The 9,400-nt window shown below is 39.9% G+C and overlaps 1 non-coding gene across 1 annotated transcript; it reads right to left on the bottom strand.

Moving 5' to 3' along the window:
* Positions 1 to 8,773: 8,773 nt before the first annotated feature.
* trnal-uag lies at positions 8,774 to 8,855 on the bottom strand. The gene has a single exon. It is a non-coding gene; the product is annotated as a tRNA-Leu (tRNA).
* Positions 8,856 to 9,400: the final 545 nt, after the last annotated feature.

Raw genomic sequence — 9,400 nt, 5'->3', positions numbered from 1 at the left:
ATTTATTAAGGAAATATTCTGTTGCCCAAAATAATTTACAAAAATGACAGAAGGAAGAGATTGCAAAGATTTGCAGCTGTGTTAGTTTTTTATTGTTGACAAGTGTTGTTTTATTGTGTGCATATTTAAAGATAGAATTAGCGTCTTCAGTGAATGAGGCTTTGCAATTCAAACTCAGCGTAACATGAAAATAAGCCTGGTGGGACAGGCCTAAAGATCCGTGCAACCTGCAGTTCATTATTTACCTCTCCTGGTAAGTATGGAACCAAACATGCTCAGAACTGACACATTTAAACTGCATACAATGGTGCAGAGTGTTGGTATTACTCAACATATTAATACATGTATCTTTACTTTTTTAAGTATTTGAAAGATAAACATGTCACGTAACATTACGTGAGCAGTAATCATCCAATGAAAAAGCCATCAGGCTGCTTTCCATGGTGCAACCTCAGTGCAACTTCAGTATACTTCAACCTGTGGACACACACATGTAGTTCTACCCCTCTCTCACACTCACACACACACACACACACACACACACACACACACACACACACACACACACACACAGTGTGACTGCGAGTAATTTCCTTCGTAGCTCATGTGTTGTGATGAAATGTGGTGACGGAAGCCCTCTGCATCGGATGGATGACTGTCGAAGAGAGAGAGAGATGCATGGGTGAGATTAGTGAGAGAGAGAGAGAGAGAGAGAGATGGATAGGTGAAATGTGGATGAGATAGGTGGGGCTGCTGTGGAGCACTGAAAGAATGGACGCCTGCACACACTTCACTCCCTGTTGTGGGCTTAAAGGCCTTGGAAGATGCCAACATGAGTGCATGTGAACGTATTCATGCTTAAAATGAATAACCCAACTTCTTCCCTTTCCATCAGTCTCTCCACTCCCTCCTTCCCTCCATCTTTGTGTCTTCCAGATACCCTTCTTTCTTATCATGGCAGAGCCAGAGGGTCTGAAGGAGAAAGGTAACAGTGGTTTCAGGTAATAGATCAAATTTACTGGTTGCCATTCACTTCATCAGGGAGAGTGAGGTGAATGTGTGATGGTAAAGGTGTTAAAAAAAACATGCGCTGCCATGGCGCTGAAGGCAAAAACGTTGACCTTGTGTCATCTTTTCCAAGGCCGATCCTCAGGCAGATTTTAACCGAGGCTGACTTCCCATTAACCCATTTGACCCCGCTAAACTCACCTCTGGGTCCATCATTACAAACGCATATTGCATGGTGAAGCACTAAACCCACAGACCTTTTTAGCTGTAATTCTAGTTGTGATCTCATGGTTTCCGAAGATACCAAATGGGACATAGAAAATGATTCATAGGACATAGGAGTTTAGTCCAACACGTTGTCATACCTAAACAACAGAATGGGTCGCCAATTACTCCCAAAACGACATACATGATTGTTTACCAAAATAACATATATGAAAAAGTACCATTGGCAGGCAAACCCGACCTTAAGAGTGTTACGTAAGTCATGTGACGTAAGTCGAGGAACACAAACCTCAGTCTTCTGGGTGGAATTCCTGTGTTTAGAGCTCAATACGCAATAGCTGAAAACAGGATCATCACATTTGCTTATGCTTATGTGAAAATCATTACTTTCTATGTAGGACTAACTAATAGTGGCATCCAGCACTGGATTAAACACTGGAAATCTGTCCTGACCTGATCTGATCACTAAAAAGCAGAAGGTTGGTGTTCTAACGTCTGCAAACACAACCATTCACAAGCTCAACAGGGTTTGGTTTGGATAGTGAGGTGGAAGCTGTGAGTTTGTGAACGCTGGAACATACTGAGTATATGGATGGATTGCAGAAAAGTTATCTATGTTCAGGAGTAGTCTTTGAAGTGATACTTTTATCCACCCTGAAGTCTTGTTTATACAGGGTGTCTGATACTCCAAAGATTTAGTATTTAGTATCACTTTAGAGATGTCTATATTAGTACACTGCTGCTGTCTGTAGCTATAAACTTGGGCACTTTTGCTTCATCAAGGGTTACAAAAGTCTGACCAGCACCACCTTAGGGATGAATAATCAGACATATGGACCGGGGCTGAGCCACATATCTACTCCTGGCTTCACTGTGGTTCCATCAGCTGCAGTGTGTAAGAAATAACTGTACATGTATTTTAAAGCAAACAACAGGAGGAATTCGTTTTTCTTTTACATAGAAAAGTTTGAAAAAAACAAACGGCTTTGTGCTTCCTTCAAAGGTCTGCAAATCATTTGAAGGATTTAATGGAGTAAATCTTCTGCTACATTTCATGTGTGAAGACATGTTGCATGTCCGTATTTGGTTGATGTTGGCTTTGACTTTGAGTATGATTACAGCCTAGGGCTTGTAGTAAAGCAATAGCTTTTGTTTTGGCAGGCTTTGAAAGGGTGGTGTGTGCATTTCCCAACTGGGTCTCCATAGTAGTGTTGTGGGTGACTTTGCTAGGCTTTGGAAGTTCCTGTATTGCCTCAGCAGCATTGTTTTATTAACATTTTTTCTAAAGGGACATTATTCCATTATTCTTATGGCAGTATGTGAAGAGATCTATAGACAAAGAGAACTTATAGCTGTGAGTGTAGAGGTCTGAACAAGAAAGACTTTTTCATTCACCAATGGGCCTTTTCATTTGCAGGGACAATGTCATTCCAAGGAAATGCACCTACTTGAGTAATCTTTCATTGTATAACACAGTACATTAGCATGGTATAACGGCCTAAATGGTTATACTTCAGGCGGATATCTACATCACCCTACACTAATAAAAGGCTTGATGATTAAGGGAACACATGTCCTGTCTACAGCCTACAAAAGCCAACGAGAGCCCGCACTATAAGGTAGTGCCAGTCCCTATTATTTTGTGGGTAGGCCCGAGCCAATGAAATTCTGAAAATAACGATATATAGCTTCAACTACGGAGTTCCGGGTAATACGGAGTGATGCAGCAGGAGCCGCTTGCAGCCAAGGGGCGGTGCTGTTTTTGAAAAACAAAAAAACACCTAGACATAGACCTTAGAAAAACCTCTGTAAAATATTCATTTTCTGTGGTATTGCTATAACATTTAAACATGGACTAGGTAAGGCTTCCTGCTGTGTCTGTCATCTATAGTTGTCTGCATGCATGTGTTAACAAACATTTTCGAGAGGAAATGAAAAACTTTTAGTGTGTTCAAACTCATATTAATCAATTCCAGTAGCACTTACAGTGATTTTGGGTTAGATACTTCAGAGTGTTATCTTTTAGAGAAGCCTGCAACCATGCATTTACTCCAAATAGTTCAAGAACTGCATTTCATTTCCTTTTGGTATGCCTTGGATAGGAGTTTTAGTTGAATTTTACAGGAATGGTAAGAGGTTTTAAGCTCCGCTTTTTGCTGATCTCATTTACAATAAAATAACTGGCCAACATCTGCTTAGTTCTACTAATGTTTCAAATTTAATCTTTTTCTCAACTCTCCATTGAGCCAGCGCTCCAACTCATTTGCACATTTTTCATTTTCACTGTTGGCAGTTTGCTGTGTTTCTTTATGAAGCATGAACTGAGCTTGAATGAGTGGTGAGGAAGGTAGACCGGAAAGACGGACACTTGCGCCTGCCACCTGTGTGTGTGTGTGTGTGTGTGTGTGTGTGTGAGTGTGTGTGAGAGAGAGAGAGAGAGATGGATTGGTGAGATTAGCACCAAGTATGTGATACTGCTGTGATGCTGATGTACAATAGCTGCTCATGTATCACACACACACTAATTTGAAGTTGCCCAAACTGCACCGCCAAACATCCACCCATGATACACACACACCAATCACTCTGGCATGCACTGAGCCTGTGTTTATGTGCATAATGTTCACACACACCTTGAGCGTGAATATGAGCATTTCTGTGTGTGTTTGCGTGGGTGTGTGTTGACACTAACAAAGAGTCACCTTTGTCACCTTCTTTCCACCGAACCATTCATGTATCAATCAATCGCCTCATCTTTCTCTGGTTCTCCACCTCACTAACTCTCTTTCCTTGTCTCCTGAAACAGGCAGGTTGACTTTCAAATTTCAACCTATTAGAGTGTAACTGCAATAGTAACCAATCAGAGAAGAACTTAGGCGAGGGTAGAAATTACATTAATAAAGATTAGGTCACTCAGCATGTTGTGGCTGAAGGAGCATGTGAGGTCATCAGGCAAATATGAGTTATTCATTTTGGCCATTTACATGACTATGCATTCTTTTTAGAATGTGTATTTTTCTGCCGTTCTTACTTACGTATTTATGTGTAAATTTGTGCACGCGTGTCTCTAATTTTATCTGTATTCATGTGTACCCGTGTGTGAGCAGAGTATTAAAACCTTGTTACATTTGCAGACAGGATATTAAAATCAAACATGTATGTCTTTACCTAATTTCTCTTCTTTATTGGATGTGTATTTGTTTGGGGGTATTTGATATTGTTGTTTATGTGCACTAGCGCGTCCTTTTCTGTAGATGCAAAAGCAAAATGCAAAGGAAAGCTAACATGCAAAGCAAATTACTACGACAAAGCAAAAATTAATAACTCAAAATGCAAATAAAACAAACCAACCAACAAATTAACCCAGAATCGACATACAACAAATGCACACACAATGTTCAGCTTAATAGATGTCTGCCATGTTACATTGCTATTCGTGCAGTTTAGATTCTAACTAGAATTAGATTCAAGTTTAAGGTTGTAATTGTCTTAAGCGCAACAATTACATACATTCTTACTTTTCACGCTCCCTCCAACATATATACATATGTTGTGTTGCTGTGATGTATGCAAGTATAAACAGAGACGTAATGACTAACTAAGCGATAGCAGCATGAGCATCCTTTAGAAGATGCAGAGTATCCTGGAGTCCATGTTGAGGTTCCTCAGCCTCAACCTCTGGATTCATCAGATCAGGCCGATGACAGTAGTGTCGTGAGAAAACTTGATGATGGCGTTGGAGCTGTTGGTGACAATGCAGTTGTGGAGGATACACAGGTACAGGATTGGGCTTGAGCATGTAGCCCTGAGGAGGGTGCCGGTGTTGAGGGTTAGAGTGGAGGATGTGCTGCTGCCTATCTGCACAGCATGGGGTCTGCCCGTCAGGAGGTTCAGGATCCAATCACAGAGGGCGGTATTGAATCCCAGATCTCTGGGCTTGATGACATGCTTTAAACCAGGGGTTCTTAACCTTTCTGGCAGTCCTTTCTGAAGTAGAAAATATTTCACGACAACCCCCACCGTGGATCCGACAGAATGTGTTTTTTTTAAATTGTATTCTATTGGAAGTGTTAATGCGCCCCGTGCGCCTAGCATTTTGGCCGCCTGCAGCGCCTTGCATTTCTGAATAAGCACTCTGAGCGCACGGAGTTGAAAAAAATTCAACTTGTGCCCGACGTCATTTGCGTTTTTTTCCCATTGGCCAATCTAATGAATGGAGAGGGGCCCTCAGTTGTGCTCACAGAAGTTTACAGTTGCTTGGATTGTCCGGAGACTGTCTGTCGGCAACAGTCTGTCCCCAACTCATCCTAAAATAAGCCTTAAAACAACCATCATTAAGACGAAGTCCCTGGACCAACTGATTGGCTACTACCAGCGGTGTCTCCTCTTTCTGAGGGTCTCATGTGCCCACACAGATCTCCCTTTCCCTGTCTCCTGTGTGTTTTTACACCTCTCACACTCAAAACAATGCCAGAGCAGGCGTTTTCGAACCTGCAAAGCGCTTTCTGTCTGATCAGGACCTGATTCTTTGTCGTTTCATAGCGGTTGGCATTACTGCCACCTACTGGATTAAACAGTGCAAAATATTTACAGTGTCCACCCAAAGTTATTCCATTCACAACTGTAGTCCGTCTAGTTATTTTTAAGTTATTTATTTTCTCTTGTTTTTGTCTGTTGCAGCATTCTCGCGACCTCCCTGGGGGGTCCTGACCCCCAGGTTAAGAACAACAAACAATTCTATTGATTCCTATTGTCTCCAAAGACCCACACACAAATGCAGTGAAGTTTGCAAATAACAAGCAGTTTGTAAATGTAGCTTCAACATTATGTTTATGAATGTAACTATTCTATTAAATTTAATAACATTTTATTTAAATAGTGCTAATTCATAAAAGTTATAATAAGTTATCTCATTGCACATATAATAGAGCAGAACTGGGCCGCACTGTAGTATTTACAGAGAAGCGATCTACCTTCATGAAAATTGCAAATACTTAGAAATACATATATTTGTGGATTTGTTTCCGTTACATTTATTTAAATAAAGAAATAGATGTGTGTGCTTTAGACTTGGTGATGTTATTGAACACCAACAAAAGCAGGAAGTCTAACTTTACAGGTTTTTGAAAGAATCAACAACTTCCTTACCTTTGCCCCCAAAAGTGATCTTAGCATATGAGTATTACATTAAGATATATTAAGAACATACTTTAAAACTATGTATGTTCACTGTTAAAGAAATTCACTTGGAATTTGGTTTAAAGCAGTTCTTAACTCTTAAGCTTTATATTTGACCAACCCATTTCTCACTGTTCAATTTTAAAATGTTACAATTTCAATGAATATTAAACAAGCAACTAAGAATTTTACTTCAAAGAACACAAAATTATTGCGTAGCAGACACACACACACACACACGCACACACAAAGTCGTGTATGCATAAACACATCTGCTTTTCTAAACTTCATTTATTTCCTACTAACCAGAGGAGACGGCGGTTATTGGCAATTTAGAGCTGGCAGTGAAACCGGAAGAAAGAAAGCTACACAGACATTGATACATTAGTCGCTACGAACATAATTTAACTGAAAGCCTGACTGACTAATTGACATAGTGATTGTGATCAGTGTGCCACTGAGAGTGACCTGTGCTTTCATGACTCAACTACAGTCTTCACATTATTTGGCCTAAATTAATAAATGATGCTTTTTTAAAACTGACCAAACATTGGCCAAAACGGTCAATGGGCCAGCTGCAGGTTGTAGCAAGATACTTTAATGAGCCTGGGCCTGAATTCTGTCAGTCAGGTGCTGTATTGGAGAGATTTTAAATGACTTGCTGCAAACAAAAACAGCAGTTTAGATTTATTTTCAGGTCACATGGTTTCATGATAGGTAAAATAACAGCAAAATCCTGCATTGTAAGTCCTTTAACCTGACGTTTAACTCAACCATTGTTGGCAGGTCCAAGTTCTTTGGGCAAGTGTTCATTCACCACTGTGAAGTGTTGAGATTAGACAATTTTAAGTCACAGTCTATATCCAACACCAAAAAAATGATAATATAAATCAAAGCACATCGTGGAAAATCGATGGTGTCTCACTTAGGTTAAGGATGATGGCCCACTTTATGATTTAAGCGGACATGAAAGGTGTACTAAAACCCTCACCTAGCACAAGGCTTATTTGGCTTTTGGTTACATGATCATAAAAAACTAATGCTGCAGCCTTTTTATTTTTTCAAACCGCCTGTAGCCCTGCACAGTGGCTTGTAATTATTTTGATAAATATAAAACACAAGGCAGTATACCTAATATTATCAAATGTAGCTTATAAACAATTATGAAATAGACTAAATCTAAAGTCGTCTTTCCCTCTGACACAGGTTTGTTTTGCGGCCCCTTGTGCGGTTCACTTGTGCTTTTTTTTACTGTGGAGAGTATATCATTTTCGACTGCCATATATATATAATTATTTTTTTTTTTCATTGGGTAAAACACTACTTAGAATTGTTTCTTTCCAATAAATATTTTCATTTGTACTTTTTAAAAGTTTGTAAGCAATTATATGGATGCCCAAACAAGCAGGAACAGAGCAAGTGTTTGAGCAACTTGTTACAGAAATAATAATAAAATCAATGCATTTTAATAGCGGGTCAAGTTTATCCGCTTTCGAGGTTTCAGGTATACAGCAAACCCTGGCGATCCCAGTGTTAGTTTCAATAGTCAGTGAGCAAGTGAGGAAGAGAAATGGGCAGCAGGCTGTAGTTGTTGGAAGGCATTAGGTAAATAACCTCAATAGTCTGGAATGTAATTCCATCTTACTTTAGACACTCAGGCAATGAGGTCTTCTTTCAAAAAACATTAAAATGACCATATTGATAAAAATTTAAGGACAAGACTGATAGGAGTTTAAACTTAGCAGAAGATAATGTCAATTCATTGACATCTTGTGGATGGTTACTAATCGGCAAACATTAAACTCTTAGCATGAAGTCTTGTTCTTAGAATTAGCAGTTTTTTCACCTACAAACATGGCAATGTGAGTATGAACAGAGAACACAGCAACAGCAAGAAGTATTGCTGTTCCAGAGGATGGTTTCGATCCATCAGTATCTAGGTTATGGGCCCAGCATGCTTCCGCTGCACCACTCTGCTAGGGCACGTCAAGTTGTGAGGCTTGGGAAACTCCTTTTGAGCTTCTTTAAAGTGACTTTTCCTAGTTTCCTTCAAGAGTCCCAAAAAATTTCCATATGACTATTTTCGGTTTCATTGAAACCTAAAAGTTTTCACTGGCTGGGACAGCCACTGTATTTATTTATCAGCTGCTTGGAACAAAAATGGTGTCCACTTTAGCACTGAAGAGAGGCAATGGATGGTCAGAAATGTGCGAACATAACATTGTGAGTATGAATGGAAAGCGCATAGACAGCATGGAGTCTTGCAGTTCCAAAGTATAGCAGAGTACATTATGCAACTTTTACTAAGCCTTATAAATTTAACACCTTACCAGATATCATGTTGATAATAAAGTTCAAAGAATGGCAGCGGTGGGATTTGAACCCACGCCTCCTCAGAGACTGGAGCCTAAATCCAGCGCCTTAGACCACTCGGCTACACTACCTGACAATCTCATTTTTCTCATGCAGTCAGCAAGTGAGGAGGGCAAATACGCATGATGACTACTAAAGAGCTACTAAAAGACATAAACAAAGCACATGAATTGGCTTAGATGTGAATATTGTGTCTGAGAACAGACATCTAACCCTATGCTTTCATGGAAATTAATTTTGAAAGCAGTAATGTGACAGTAACCATGGACAGCACAGGTGGGAGATTATGCTTAGCAAAGTATGGTTTCAGTCAATCCCCTACTGCGTCAAAGTAACAGCATGCATCAGATTTGCCACTCTGCTCGCCTTTTCGTGTTCCAGGGCTTGCATACCAATAGTTAACAAATCATTTATTTCTGTAGCTTTCAGCTCACAAGGTTTGGGAAGCATCCAGTTCACTAGTTCCAAAATTAAGCAATTGGTGGACTTTGCTGTGAGCTTCTTTACACTAACTTTTCCCAATTTTCATTCTAGAATCTTGAACATATGTCCAAAGGAGTTCAATTGAAAGCGAAGAGTTGTCACAGGCTGGGACAGCAACAATATTTGCATCAGC

The sequence above is a fragment of the Micropterus salmoides genome, unplaced genomic scaffold, assembly GCF_014851395.1.
Source record: "Micropterus salmoides isolate LMB-PRFRI ecotype aquatic unplaced genomic scaffold, ASM1485139v1 Ms_hic_scaffold_5, whole genome shotgun sequence".
Taxonomy (NCBI): domain Eukaryota; kingdom Metazoa; phylum Chordata; class Actinopteri; order Centrarchiformes; family Centrarchidae; genus Micropterus; species Micropterus salmoides.
The sequence above is the reverse complement of the archived record's forward strand: the minus strand, read 5'-3'. Positions and strand labels throughout refer to the sequence as shown.